Source organism: Equus przewalskii, chromosome 1 (genome assembly GCF_037783145.1).
Source record: "Equus przewalskii isolate Varuska chromosome 1, EquPr2, whole genome shotgun sequence".
In the NCBI taxonomy this organism is placed as follows: Eukaryota; Metazoa; Chordata; class Mammalia; order Perissodactyla; family Equidae; genus Equus; species Equus przewalskii.
The window spans coordinates 76,349,876-76,364,171 of NC_091831.1; the positions used below are offsets into that span (position 1 = coordinate 76,349,876).

The window sequence follows — 14,296 nt, forward strand, 5'->3', positions numbered from 1 at the left end:
TGCACAGTAAAATTAAAAATTAAAATTAAAAGGTTAACCACTATACGAACTGAAATAGAGTATATAGAGTAATGTATCTTCCAAACAAGTAGAAGGGAAAAAGTGAAGAGAGAAAACAAAACAAAACCTCAATCCAAAAAAAGAGAGAAAAAAATCACAGAAATTACAAAGTCTAAGATGGTAGAAAAGCCAAAATCCATTCATTCAACCATTATGTTATGGTGAGCACTAGAGACACAGCAGTAAACAAAACACAGAAAAATGTCTGCCCTCATGAAGCTTCTATCCTAGTGGGGGAAGCATAAACCAGATAAAGGAATAAATCACATGGCACGTCCTATGACGATGAGGACAATGAGTGCAATGGAGATGGAAAGGAAGAATATGTCAGGGAAGGCTTAACTGAGATGGTAATATTCAAAAAACTAAGAGGGAGGTACAGGATTGAACCATGTGGACATATAGGGGGAGAGCATTTCAGGTAAAGGAACCACAAGTGCAAATATCCTAAGGCTAGGATGTGCTCGAGGAGGCACTATAGTAAAGCAAAGGGGAGACTAGCAAGAGACGAGATCATGTTATAAACCAATGCGACCTCAATAAAAGAAAAAGAAAAAAAAATAAAGAGAGATGAGGTCAGAGGTAAAGCAGGACTGGATCACACAGGACCTTGGGGGCCACTCTAAAGACTCTGGTGTTGTGTCTGAGTGAAATGAGTACTCCTTGGAGGAATTTTTGAGAGGAGGGAGATAATCTGATTTTTTTTTTTTAGGAGAATCACTCTAGATGCTGTGATGAAAACAGACAGAAGAAAAAGCAGACTAGATAGGTGGCGACCGGAGTGATCCAGGTGAGTGATGACTCTACCGTGGACAAGAAGGGGGTGAGAAGCGTGTGGGAGTCTGGATAGATTCTGAAGGCGGAGTCCATAGGATTTACTGATAGATCATATGTGCGATGTGAAAGAGTACATATAATCAAGGACGACTCCAAAGGTTTTGGCCTGAACAACTATCTCAGTAGTGACAATGAATGTAAGTACAACAAACCTCTCGGTCAGAAGGTAGAGACTGTCGACTTGGATTTAAAAAAAAAAACCACCCAGCGATATGCTGTTTATAAAAGCACACAGAAAGGTTAAAACTGAACAGATGGGGAAAGTTGAGACAAACATCAAATGACCGCAGCCACGGCTATATTAACGTCAGACAAAAGAGAATTCTGCTCTCTTAATCTCTCTCTCCTCCGTCTTTAACAGTTTGGCACTTGTGAACCATGTCCTCCCAACGGGACTGTTGTTTCTCCGGGGACAGGGATGTCACACCCTCATTTGGATCCACCCGCAACTCAGAATAGTCCCCAGTCGGTAGTAAGCACTATGTAAAAATTTTAAATGTTCTCCACCCACTTAACGTTCTGTCTCCTTCATCACAAATATGAAATGATCTGGAAGGCCAGGGCCGTGTCTCTAACCTGACACCAAGTCGTCGGCCGCCTGTACCAATTTCCCCTCTCCCAAATCGACAAGTCAGTGAGGCTGGTCTGTAAAGGGCAGGGCGCGCTGCCAATCCAGCCCGCCCGGCCGCGCTCCCTTCCAGCCCGCACGTCTGGGTTTGGTCAAAGACGCAGGGGGGAAGCAAAGCCCGGCTCTGGCAACCTGGGAAGTTGCCAGCAAAGGAAAAAAAGACCGAGGGCAGTGCAACGAGACGCAGTGGCCGCAGCCCAGCCGGGACCGCTCGGACCCTGCAGCTCCCCGGACCCTCCGAAGCTCACCTGCCCCGGGATAGCCGGGATGGTCTAAACCGCGGCCCCCTGCGCGCTCTGTTCCACAGCGAAGCTTCCGGCTGTGACCGGAAATGCTTCTTTAAGAAGACGGAAAATCCCGCCTCCGCGGGAGTGAGCGACGGCGTTGTGCCTTCTCCGGATCTGTCCGCGAGTCTCGGCCGGAGGTTTGGTGAGCCTGCCGAAACACGGCCAAGCTCCTCGCCCATTGGCTGCCCAACCGACTGACCCGAAAGCCGGGGTGACAGAAGAAGCCGCTGGACGCCCCTGTTCCGGTTTCTTGTTCTCAGGAAAGCGAGTTACAAGTCCTGTATGAGATTCAGTCCCATGTTTATTGAGAGTCTGCCACGTAGGAGGCATGTGGTGGTCGCAGAGAAGAAGAATACAGTGTCGATGCCTCAAAAACTGGAAAAAAAAAAAGCTAAAGTATAAGGCGGAAGGAAAGTAAATGCAATAAAAGAAAAATCACAGACGTTAGTTTGTCAGTTTTCTCATGGTTTGTTGTGTGGATCACATGAGATGACGCATAAGTAAACGTTTAGCAACGGGGTTGGATACATAATTAAAGCCTACGGTACCTATCGTAGTATTGTCATTGTTGGTAGAAATAAGAGGCCTTTAACCCAACCAACGGGAAACTGAATAAAACTTCGGGGAGGTAGCCTTCACGCTGAATGTTAGCGTGGAGCAGAATTTCCATACATAGAGCTACCCCTTGTGAATCTGTAAAAACTGCTTTTGTTGATTAATGAAAGGACACACTGAGAAACGTCGTTCTGCAAGACTTTCAGAAGCTTCGTTGTTCGAAATCCCATCAGTGAGAATGGAACATCCCGCTCCTCCATGGCAGAGCTGAGGCATGTAGGTCCTTTTGACATTTTTCCAGTCCAGGTATAGAGCTTCAGATAAGAGGTTTTCAGATGTAACAGTCCACATGTATTTTAACTTGATAGTTTTCAAGGATAAAAGACCTTGGAGTCCGCTTCATAGCCCAGGCCTGAGCCTGCTTAATTCTTACCCACCCTCCGCCAAATCCTATGCTTATCCCTGCCTCTTCCCTTTTTTTAGTTAGACAGCCCCAGTTCCTCTGCTGTGTGGTCTCCCTTGTTTCAGCAAGTTAATAAACCTAACTTTGTTAGACTATGGGCTTGTCTCTGATGGGCTTTATCACTATTTATTTTGACCAAGCCTCCAGTATTAATTAAGGTTGGAGGGCAATTTTAACCCCAACGTAGACAAAAACTGAAGCAGAATAAAGGTGAATTATTTACTGACACTCATCTGTGCCCTGAAAAGAGCTGTGGACTTTTTAACTTGAAAGTTTTTAAATTACCTTTTGGCAGAGAATGACTATAGTTCTTGAAAATTACTGGCATCCACCAAATTCAGACCAGACCCACCACAGATCTAGAAAGCATGAATCTTCCTTTTCTTTGTAAAATGCTTTCTTCTCGCCACTAAATTGTGACGATACTTGCCCAGTTTTGCCTAGAGTGAAAGAATGATCCTGCTCTGCCTTCAGTCCTTTTCTGTTCACACTGATCCTGTATACTGCAGCCTCAACTGTGTTACCTGCTTGAAGTGTTTTCTCTGCTCCTCTCCTTCCTCACCTCCCTCTTACTTAATCCTTTTCAGCCTGGCCTTCTGACTTCTCTCCTCTCTCCCATTCTTCCAAAATTACCTTCTCAAATGTCACCAGTGACTTCAAATTACCAAGATGGTTTCTCAGTCTCCATGTCCCTTGATTTCTCTACTGCATACATTGATAGGGTAATTATCCCCCTTTGTTGTAAAAATTATATTTAAACATTTCAGAAAAATAGCTCAAACTTAAAATATTGAATATTTGTAATGCAACCCATTTTGAGTCTCATCATTCGTGAGTTAAGTAAATATTTAGTGAGTGCCAGCTCTGCACCAAACACTATTTTCAGGCACTGGAGATCTAGCCATCAAAAAGAGATGAGATGGGGGCTGGCCCCGTGGCTGTTTCGTTGGTCCGAATCCTGGGCACTGACATGGCACTGCTCATCAAACCACACTGAGGCGGCGTCCCACATGCCACAACTAGAAGGACCCACAACTAAGAATATACTACTATGTACCGGCGGGCTTTGGGGAGAAAAAGGAAAAAAATAAAATCATTTAAAAAAAAAAAAAGAGATGCGATGTTCCAGTCCTGGATAAATTTATGTTTTAATGGTATGAGACAGATGATGATAAATAAGATAATTTCAGATTATGTAAGTGCAATAAAGGAAATAGATGGTGCTATGATAAGATGTAACCAACTTAATATAGGGAGGCAAGGGGAGGATAAATTTAAAGGTGACATTTGAACTGATAGCTGCAAGATAAGAAGGATGCAGTAAGGTAAAAAAAAAAAAAAAAGAACTGGAGGAAAGGCATCATAGGCCTAGGGAATCGCAAATGTGAAGATCCTGATGTGGGAAATACTGACTCACAGTTTTTAAAGATCCTCCTAGGACTGGGAAGGCAAGGAAGAGGGAGGGTTAAGAGGGAAGAGAGTGAGCAGAGAGGTCAGTTACAAGCTACTACAGTCATCTCATCTAGGACCAAAAGAAAATGGTAGCTTAAACCAGAGAGGTATAAGCAAAACTGGAAGACTGTGGGGATCTCAGCTGCCGAGAAGTCAGGTAAGATGAGAATAGAGAACTACTCACTAGATTTTGCAAGATAAATGTCAGTGTCCTTGACAAGAGCAGTTTTGATAGAGTGGTGGCCTCAGAAGCCAGACTGGAGTGAGTTGAAGTGGAAAGGAAGTTGAAGGATCAAAGCTAAATGATTCTTCAAAGAAAAGACCTAATTGCCATATTCGATGAACATTTTTCAGTCAGTATCCCGTTGGCTTTCTCTGCTGCATTATACTTTGATGGTTCGCTCGTTGAAACCAGATAGTCCGGTGGTTCTCTTTTCTTCTTCTTTCTTCTTTTTCGTTTTGGACAGGGAGTTACAGATCACTTTGGAAATCTGATGAAAATTATCCACATACATGCAAGTTTTGCATATAGTTTCAAGGAGTTAATTAATCCTTTGAAATCCATTAATGGGCCCCAAAGTAGCCCATGTATCCCAGATTAAGAACTCTCTGTCTTTTTTTTTTTTCCCTTTTTTTTTTTTTTATTAATGTTATGATAGATTACAAGCTTGTGAGACTTCAGTTGTACATTTTTGTTAGTCATGTTGTGGGTACACCACTTCCCCCTTCGTACCCTCCCCCCACCCCCCCTTCTCCCTGGTAACCACCGATCAGATCTCCTTCTCAATATACTAATTTCCACCTATGAGTGGAGTCATATAGAGATCGTCCCTCTCTGACTGACTTATTTCGCTTAACATAATGCCCTCGAGGTCCATCCACGTTGTTGTGAATGGGCCAATTTCGTCTTTTTTTATGGCTGAGTAGTATTCCATTGTGTATATATACCACATCTTCTTTATCCAATCATCAGTTTCTGGGCATGTAGGCTGGTTCCACGTCTTGGCTATTGTAAATAATGCTGCGATGAACATAGGGGTGCAACGGACTCTTGAGATATCTGTTATCAGGTTCTTAGGATAGATACCCAGTAATGGGATGGCTGGGTCATAGGGTATTTCTATTTTTAAATTTTTGAGAAATCTCCATACTGTTTTCCATAGTGGCTGTACCAGTTTGCATTCCCACCAACAGTGTATGAGGGTTCCTCTTTCTCCACAACCTCTCCAACATTTGTCGTTCTTGGTTTTGGATGTTTTTGCCAATCTAACGGGGGTAAGGTGATATCTTAGTGTAGTTTTGATTTGCATTTCCCTGATGATTAGCGATGATGAACATCTTTTCATGTGTCTATTGGCCATATTCATATCTTCTTTTGAGAAATGTCTGTTCATGTCCTCTGCCCATTTTTTGATCGGGTTGTTTGTTTTTTTGTTGTTAAGCAGTGTGAGTTCTTTGTATATTATGGAGATTAACCCTTTGTCGGATAAGTGGCTTGTAAATATTTTTTCCCAACTGGTGAGCTGTTTTTTTGTTTCAATTCTGTTTTCCCTTGCCTTGAAGAAGCTCTTTAGTCTGATGAAGTCCCATTTGTTTATTCTTTCTATTGTTTCCCTCAACTGAGGAGTTACAGTGTCCGAAAAGATTCTTTTGAAACTGATGTCAAAGAGTGTACTGCCTATATTCTCTTCCAAAAGACTTATTGTCTCAGGCCTAATCTTTAGGTCTTTGATCCATTTCGAGTTTATTTTGGTGTGTGGTGAAAAAGAATGGTCAATTTTCAATCCTTTGCATGTGGCTGTCCAGTTTTCCCAGCACCATTTGTTGAAGAGACTTTCTTTTCTCCATTGTAGGCCCTCTGCTCCTTTGTCGAAGATTAGCTGTCCATAGATGTGTGGTTTTATCTCTGGGCTTTCAATTCTGTTCCATTGATCTGTGGATCTGTTTTTGTACCAGTACCATGCTGTTTTGATCACTGTAGCTTTGTAGTATGTTTTGAAATCGGGGATTCTGATTCCGCCGGCTTTGTTTTTCTTGCTCAGGATTGCTTTAGCAATTCGCGGTCTTTTGTTCCCCCATATGAATTTTAGGATTGTTTGTTCAATTTCTGTGAAGAATGTTCTTGGGATTCTGATTGGGATAGCATTGAATCTGTATATTGCTTTAGGTAGTATGAACATTTTAACTATGTTTATTCTTCCAATCCATGTACAAGGAATGTTTTTCCATCTCTTTATGTCATCGCCTATTTCTTTCAAGAAAGTCTTGTAGTTTTCATTGTATAGATCCTTCACTTCCTTGGTTAAGTTTATCCCAAGGTATTTTATTCTTTTCGTTGCGATTGTGAATGGGATAGAGTTCTTGAGTTCTTTTTCTGTTAGTTTATTGTTAGTGTATAGAAATGCTACTGATTTATGCACGTTAATTTTATACCCTGCTACTTTGCTGTAGTTGTTGATTATTTCTAATAGTTTTTCTGTGGATTCTTTGGGGTTTTCTATGTATAAGATCATGTCGTCTGCAAACAACGAGAGTTTTACTTCTTCGTTACCTATTTGGATTCCTTTTATTTCTTTTTCCTGCCGAATTGCTCTGGCCAGCACCTCCAGTACTATGTTGAATAGGAGTGGTGAAAGTGGGCACCCTTGTCTTGTTCCTGTCCTCAGAGGGATGGCTTTCAGCTTTTGTCCATTGAGTATGATGTTGGCTGTGGGTCTATCATATATGGCCTTTATTATGTTGAGGTACTTTCCTTCTATACCCATTTTACTGAGGGTTTTTATCATAAATGGGTGTTGGATCTTGTCGAATGCTTTCTCTGCATCTATTGAGATGATCATGTGGTTTTTGTTTTTCATTTTGTTGATGTAGTGTATCACGTTGATTGACTTGCGGATGTTGAACCATCCCTGTGTCCCTGGTATAAATCCCACTTGATCATGGTGTATAATCTTTTTGATGTATTGCTGTAATCGGTTTGCCAAAATTTTGTTGAGGATTTTTGCATCTATGTTCATCAGTGATATCGGCCTGTAGTTCTCCTTCTTTGTGTTGTCCTTGTCAGGTTTGGGGATCAGAGTGATGTTGGCTTCATAGAATGTGTTAGGGAGTTCTCCATCTTTCTCAATTTTATGGAACAGTTTGAGGAGAATAGGTATTAAGTCTTCTTTGAATGTTTGGTAGAATTCTCCAGAGAAGCCGTCTGGTCCTGGACTCTTGTTTTTGGGGAGGTTTTTGATTACCGTTTCTATTTCCTTACTTGTGATTGGTCTATTCAGATTCTCCATTTCTTCCTGATTCAGTTTGGGGAGATTGTAGGAGTCTAGGAATTTGTCCATTTCTTCCAGGTTGTTCAATTTGTTGGCATATAGTTTTTCATAGTATTCTCTTATGATCTCTTGTATTTCATTGGTATCTGTTGTGATTTCTCCTCTGTCATTCCTGATTTTATTAATTTGCGATTTCTCTCTTCTTTTCTTGGTGAGTCTGGCTAGGGGTTTGTCAATTTTGTTGATTCTTTCGAAGAACCAACTCTTTGTTTCATTGATCCTTTCTATTGTCTTTTTTGTTTCAATATCGTTTATTTCTGCTCTTATTTTTATTATTTCCCTCCTTCTACTGACTCTGGGCTTTGTTTGTTCTTCTTTTTCTAGTTCTGTTAGGTGTCGTTTGAGGTTGCTTACGTGAGCTTTTTCTTGTTTAGTGAGGTGAGCCTGTATTGCGATGAATTTCCCTCTTAGGACTGCTTTTGCTGCATCCCAAATGATTTGGTATGTCGTGTTCTCATTTTCATTTGTCTCCAGATAATATTTGATTTCTTCTTTAATTTCTTCAATGATCCATTGTTTGTTGAGAAGCGTGTTGTTTAGTCTCCACATTTTTGCACCTTTCTCTGCTTTTTTCTTGTAGTTGATTTCTAGTTTAATAGCGTTATGATCAGAAAAGATGCTTGATATTATTTCAACTCTCTTGTATTTATTGATGTTTGCTTTGGTTCCCAAAATATGGTCAATCCTTGAGAATGTTCCGTGTGCACTTGAGAAGAATGTGTAACCTGCTGTTTTTGGATGAAGTGTTCTATATATATCTATTAAGTCCATCTGGTCTAATTTTTCATTTAATTCTATTATTTCCTTGTTGATTTTCTGTCTGGATGTTCTGTCCATTGGTGTTAATGGTGTGTTGAGGTCCCCTACTATTATTGTATTGTTGTTGATGTCTTCTTTTAGTTCTATTAAGAGTTGCTTTACAAATTTTGGTGCTCCTGTGTTGGGTGCGTATATATTTATAAGTGTTATGTCTTCTTGGTGGAGAGTCCCTTTTATCATTATATACTGTCCCTCTTTATCTTTCTTTATCTGTTTTGCTTTGAAATCTACCTTGTCTGATATTAGTATAGCGACACCTGCTTTCTTTTGTTCATTATTAGCTTGGAGTATTGTTCTCCATCCCTTCACTCTGAGTCTGTGTTTGTCTTTGGGGCTGAGGTGTGTTTCCTGGAGGCAGCATATTGTTGGATCTTGTTCTTCGATCCATCCTGCCACTCTGTGTCTTTTGATTGGGGAGTTCAATCCATTTACATTTAGAGTGATTATTGAGACGTGGGGGCCTACCACTACCATTTTGTGTCTTGTTTTCCGGTTTTCTTCAGTTTCCTTTGTTTCTCGTCCCATGGTTTAATCTGTTCTGATGTAGAGCTGCTACTCTCTGTTGTTGTCCTTCTACTTATCTCCTCTGCTCTTGGTTTTGTAGCCTCTTTCCTTTTTTGGATTTTTCAGGAATGAGGGTTTTCCTGAGGATTTCCTGAAGAGGAGGTTTTGTGGCAATGAACTCCCTTAATTTTTGTTTATCTGGGAAAGTTTTTATTTCTCCATCGTATTTGAAGGATATTTTCGCTGGGTAGAGAATTCTCGGCTGTAGATTTTTGTCCTTCAGATTTTTGAATATATCATTCCACTCTCTTCTAGCCTGTAAAGTTTCTGCTGAGAAATCTGCTGATAGCCTGATGGGGGTTCCTTTGTAGGTTAGTTTCTTTAGCCTGGCTGTCCTTAATATTTTCTCCTTGTCGTTGACTTTTGCTAGCTTCACTACTATATGCCGTGGAGTTGGTCTTCTTGCATTGATAAAGTTTGGAGATCTATTGGCTTCTGTCACCTGAAGATCCATCTCCCTCACCAGATTTGGGAAGTTCTCAGCCATTATTTCTTTGAATAGGTTTTCTGCCCCTTTCTCCTTCTCTTCTCCCTCTGGTATACCTATAATCCTTACGTTGCATCTCCTAATTGTGTCTGATAATTCTCGGAGAGTTTCTTCATTTCTTTTAAGTCTAGAACTCTCTGTCTTTTCAATTAACTCATCTCTTCTTCCTTCCTGGATTCCTCAGTCCTATGATTGCTCCCTCTGTGATGTCTGTCCTTGCCTACTACGTTTCTTGTGCTATATACTCTTTTAGTAACTATACCTACTTTCTTGATTTTTGTTACTGGGACCATGACACCTATTTTAGTACAGAAGCCCTTTGGAGTTGTGGGGTAACTTGAAAGAAGATCGAGATCAGTTCAGCCCAATCCGTTTCAGGAGGTTTGATTTCATAGTGTCTAACTAGACACCACAGGAGTTGAGGCTATGAATAATTGTTCATAAGGACATTCTGAAAAAGGTTTATACAAGAAAAAGAAGTCAAAAGTTAATTCTCTCATTCTAACATTTTACAATCTTCTTCCAGATCTGTCCTCTTCCCAGCTCCATCACAAGGAGGAGTCATCCTTCCACTGGGAGCTTCACAAGTGGCAGATGTTTATCATGCAAAGTTCCCTCCAGCCTTCTTCTTATGAACTTTTGGCACCTTCTGATGTGCAACTTTTCCTCTTGGCTTTCTGGTTGTGAAGGCTGATTTTATGTGTCAACTTGGCTAGGCCATGGTACCCAGATATTTGGTAAAACACTATTTGTAGATGTTGCTGTGAAAGTATCTTTTAGAAAAGATTAACAGTTAAGTCTGTAGATTTTGAGTAAAGCAGATCACCATCCATACTGTGGGTGGGCCTCATCCAATCAGTTGAAGGCCTAAAGAGAAAAAGACTGACCCCCCCCCCCCCCGCCCTGAGGAAGAGAGAATACTGCCTCCCCTGGAAAACATGGCCATGCAACATGAGGAAAATGTCAGGGTTCTTTTCAAAAGGAAGAAGTAAAGAATGACTGTTGGGTGACTGTTGAATGACAACAACATCTGCCGTAGATTAAATTCAATATTTTCTCAAGTCTCTCCAATGATAGTACAGTCGTCCCTCGGTATCCAAGGGGGATTGGTTCCAGGACACTTTAGGGAACCAAAATCTATGGATACTCAAGTCCCTTATATAAAATGGTGTAATATTTGCATATAATTTATGCACATCCTCCTGTATACTTCAAATCATCTCTAGATTACTTATAATACCTAATACAATGTAAATGCTATGTAAATAATTGTTACACTCTATTATTTAGGGAATAATGGTGAGGAAAAAAGTCTATACATATTTAGTACAGAAGCAACCATCCTAGGTCTTTCTATCTTTGGTTGGTTGAATCCAAGGATGTGGAATCCCTGGATACAGAGGCCAACTGTATTTACAGATTATGGTTTGTCTTTTTTTGTTTGAGGTGTTCTCTCTTCCCTTAATTATTCCTGTTTCCTTTAAATTAAATTTTTCTACATTTTTCTTGTTTCGTTTTGTTTTTGCTTTTTTTTTTTTTTTTAATAGTCTTTCTCTGTTATACTGTGGGTGTTCTACAAATGTGTGGGAATCTCTGGTTGTCCATTTATGTCACAGAATGAGGCAGTAGAAATGCTAGATGGGAGCCAATGGGAACTTAGCTTATGAGGGCAGGGCAGGCTGTCTGGTAAGTGTGATTGTCATGGGAGGGGGAAGGGAGCAGACAGGAAGACTCCCAAATGCCAGGTAGAAGAGTGCAGCTCTTTGGCACCAACATCTTCACTAGTTGCTCAAATTCTCCTCAAAACTTACTTCTAGTTCCCTAGGGAAGACATCTTATTTTTTTGCTTGGGAATAAATACCTGGCAATGATGATTTAGTTTGCCCTTTGGGGTAGAAGAAAGAGGTCTGGGGGGGATGCCCTCTTCCATTTACAGACCATCAATTAATTTGTTTACATCCACATTTATCACTCCAACCGTCTGTGTTGACAAGTACAGAGCTTTTCCAGTTAGTTTCCTATTGCTGCATTAACAAATTACCACAATCTTAGTGGCTTAAAACAACATATTTATTATCTTATGGTTCTGTATAAGTCCAACACTTCTCATTGTTGTTTCCCAGATACCCTCTAATATTCCACCCCATATATGGGAAGCAGTTGATCCCATGGTTTGGGACTGCCCCCTTCCAGGAAGAGTTCTAACAGCACAGCCAGTCTCTATTACCCTGCAGGACTCTTCTCCTGTACCCCATAAGAAGCAATACCCTTTAAACCCAGAGGCAACTGAAGGACTACAACCCCTTATATTGAAATTGCTCAGTCACGGCCTCCTTAAATGAGGTCAGTCTCCCTATAATATTCCTATCTTGCCTGTAAAGAAGCCAAATGGAGATTATCACTTGGTCCAGGACCTTCGCCTAATTAATGAAGCCACTGTTCCCATCACCCCATCGTGCCTAACCCATGTACTATACTTTTGCAGTTTCCAGAAAACTCTAATTGGCTTACAGTCCTGGACTTAAAGATGCTTTCTTTTGTCTTCCTCTGGATGAAACGTCCCAAGCTTTATTTGCCTTTGAGTGGAAGTTTCCTAGTGAAGCTCTTCCTACCCAGTTGACGTGGACAGTTGTCCCTTAAGGTTTTCGGGATAGCCCACACTTGTCTGGAAGTGCCCTGGGCAAGGACCTACTGGACGTCAAACTCCCCATGGGTGGTTTACAATATGTTGATGATATTCTTATTTGTAGTCCCACAAAGGAGGATTCTGATTACAATCCTGTCCTTGTACTTAATTTCTTAGCCCAATGGGAATATTGGGGATATTGAATGTCCCCACAAAAGGCACAAATTTCACAACAGCAGGTGTCCTATTTGGGCTATGGTTTAACCCCAGGACACCAGGCACTTTCTAGAAATATGAAAAAGACTATCCTTGAACTCAGACCACCAAAGACAAAAAGACAACTTCGCACTTTCCTGGGTATGGCAGGATTCTGTCGTTTATGGCTTCCTCAATTCGGGGTAATAGCAAAGCCTTTATATGAAGCACCCAGAGGACCTGATATGGAACCTCTGGAATGGACACAAAAGGAGGAAAAGGCCTTTTGGTTGATTCAACAGCAATTGTCTTCAGCCCCAGCCGTGGCTCTGCCTAATGTCAACAAGGCTTTTACTCTTTATGTTGCTTTTCAAGCAGGGCCAGGCCCTAGGTGCCCTCACTCAAAGATTAGGCCCAGAGACATGAATTGTTGCACACTTCTCAAAAACTCTAGACTCGGTGGCTTTGGAATGGCCAGCCTGCTTAACGGCTGTAGCAGCTACAGCTCTATCAGTTGAGGAGGCCTCTAAATTATGAGACAACCTTTAACAGTCATGGCTCCCCATCAGGTGCAAGCCGCGTTACAAACTAAGGGACATAAATGGGTGACCAGAGGACGTCTAACTAAATATCAGGCCATCCTCCTTGGGCACCCCTGAGGTCATCCTTAAGGTCTGTCAAACAATTAATCCGGCATACATTGTGCCCTGTCTTGACTACCCAGTCTAGGATTTGGAGCACACATGCTCTGAAGTCATAGGACAAGTGTACTCTAGCAGGTCTGACCTGCTAGATTCCCCCATAGATAATGCCGATGACACCTGATTTATAGATGGCAGTAGCGTCATAGAACAGGGCATACGCAAGGCAGGCTATGCTCTAGTAAACGCCTCACAGGTCATCAAGGCACAAGCCTTTCCAGCCAACACGTCCGCCCAAAGGGCTGAACTCATTGCTCTTACTCGAGCTCTTCACCTGGCATAGGATATGACTATTAATATTTACATTGACTCAAAATATGCCTTCTTGGTCCCACATGCACATGGGGCCATATGGAAGGAAAGGGGATTACTCAACACAAAGAACTCCCCTATCAAACACGGAACAGAGGTTTTGGCTCTTTTAAACTCTGTGCTTCTTTCTAAGCAAGTGGCTGTGGTCCATTGCCAGGGACACTAGAAAGATTTATCCCTTGAGAGCAAGGGTAATAACTTTGCTGACCGGGAAGCTAAACAGTAGCTAAACAAAGTAATCTTTTAAGCTTACTCCCTATTCCCCCTGCTTTAGGCCTTTAGTCCTACTTATACAAATCAAGAAACAACTCTGGCTATATCAAAGTTAGGATGAATATATTTGGCTCACTCCTACTAGTGGTCAAGTCAGTCAAAAGACCACTCTATGTTGGGAACAAACCAATCACACTTGTCATACTTGGCCTAATAGCACCCAACCTATGGGACAAATTCCCTGTTACATGTGTTCTCCTATCATAGCCTTAAAAGATACTGATTGGTTTGGGACTTACCAGGGTAGATGGCCCAGCATACGTTGGTTAGCCCCTAACAGCACTCAGTGGTTATGTGCCTCCAACTTATGGCCTTGGCTGCTGCCTGGATGGATTGAACGATGCACCCTAGGCTTTGTCTGGATACAGGGTAGAACTACATTTACTGTGTCTCCTCCTGTTAAGCTACCCAACCTACCACAAGGCTGGACCCATTCTGTCTTCCATTGGTATGATCACCTTGCCTCAATTTTCCTTTTCCAATTAGGAATTGAAAGTGTCATCTGGCAAGCCCTAACAAATTTCCTATCTGATATGAGTCACCAAGTTAAATCCATGTCAGGCCCTACCCTATTTCTAAATGATTGGTTGGACTCATGCTCAGGTCCAGATCTCTGGACTACTATCAAAGCTTTATTCATCGGGTCAATGATATTGTTCGTATTTCTTCTTTTTTTGTTTTAGGGAAGATCAGCCCTGAGCTAACATC

The 14,296-nt window shown here is 41.5% G+C and overlaps 1 protein-coding gene across 3 annotated transcripts in view; it reads right to left on the reverse strand.

The window, feature by feature from the left end:
- TBCE (tubulin folding cofactor E) overlaps window positions 1–1,914 on the reverse strand; it is a 67,753-nt gene extending 65,839 nt beyond the window's left edge. The window contains exon 1 of one of the 3 annotated variants that reach the window (XM_070568574.1): window positions 1,774–1,914. The gene's annotated coding sequence lies outside the window, so the exon portion shown is untranslated. The remainder of the gene's footprint in view (window positions 1–1,773) is intronic. The other 2 variants (XM_070568583.1, XM_070568586.1) reach the window with 2 other exon arrangements.
- Window positions 1,915–14,296: the final 12,382 nt, after the last annotated feature.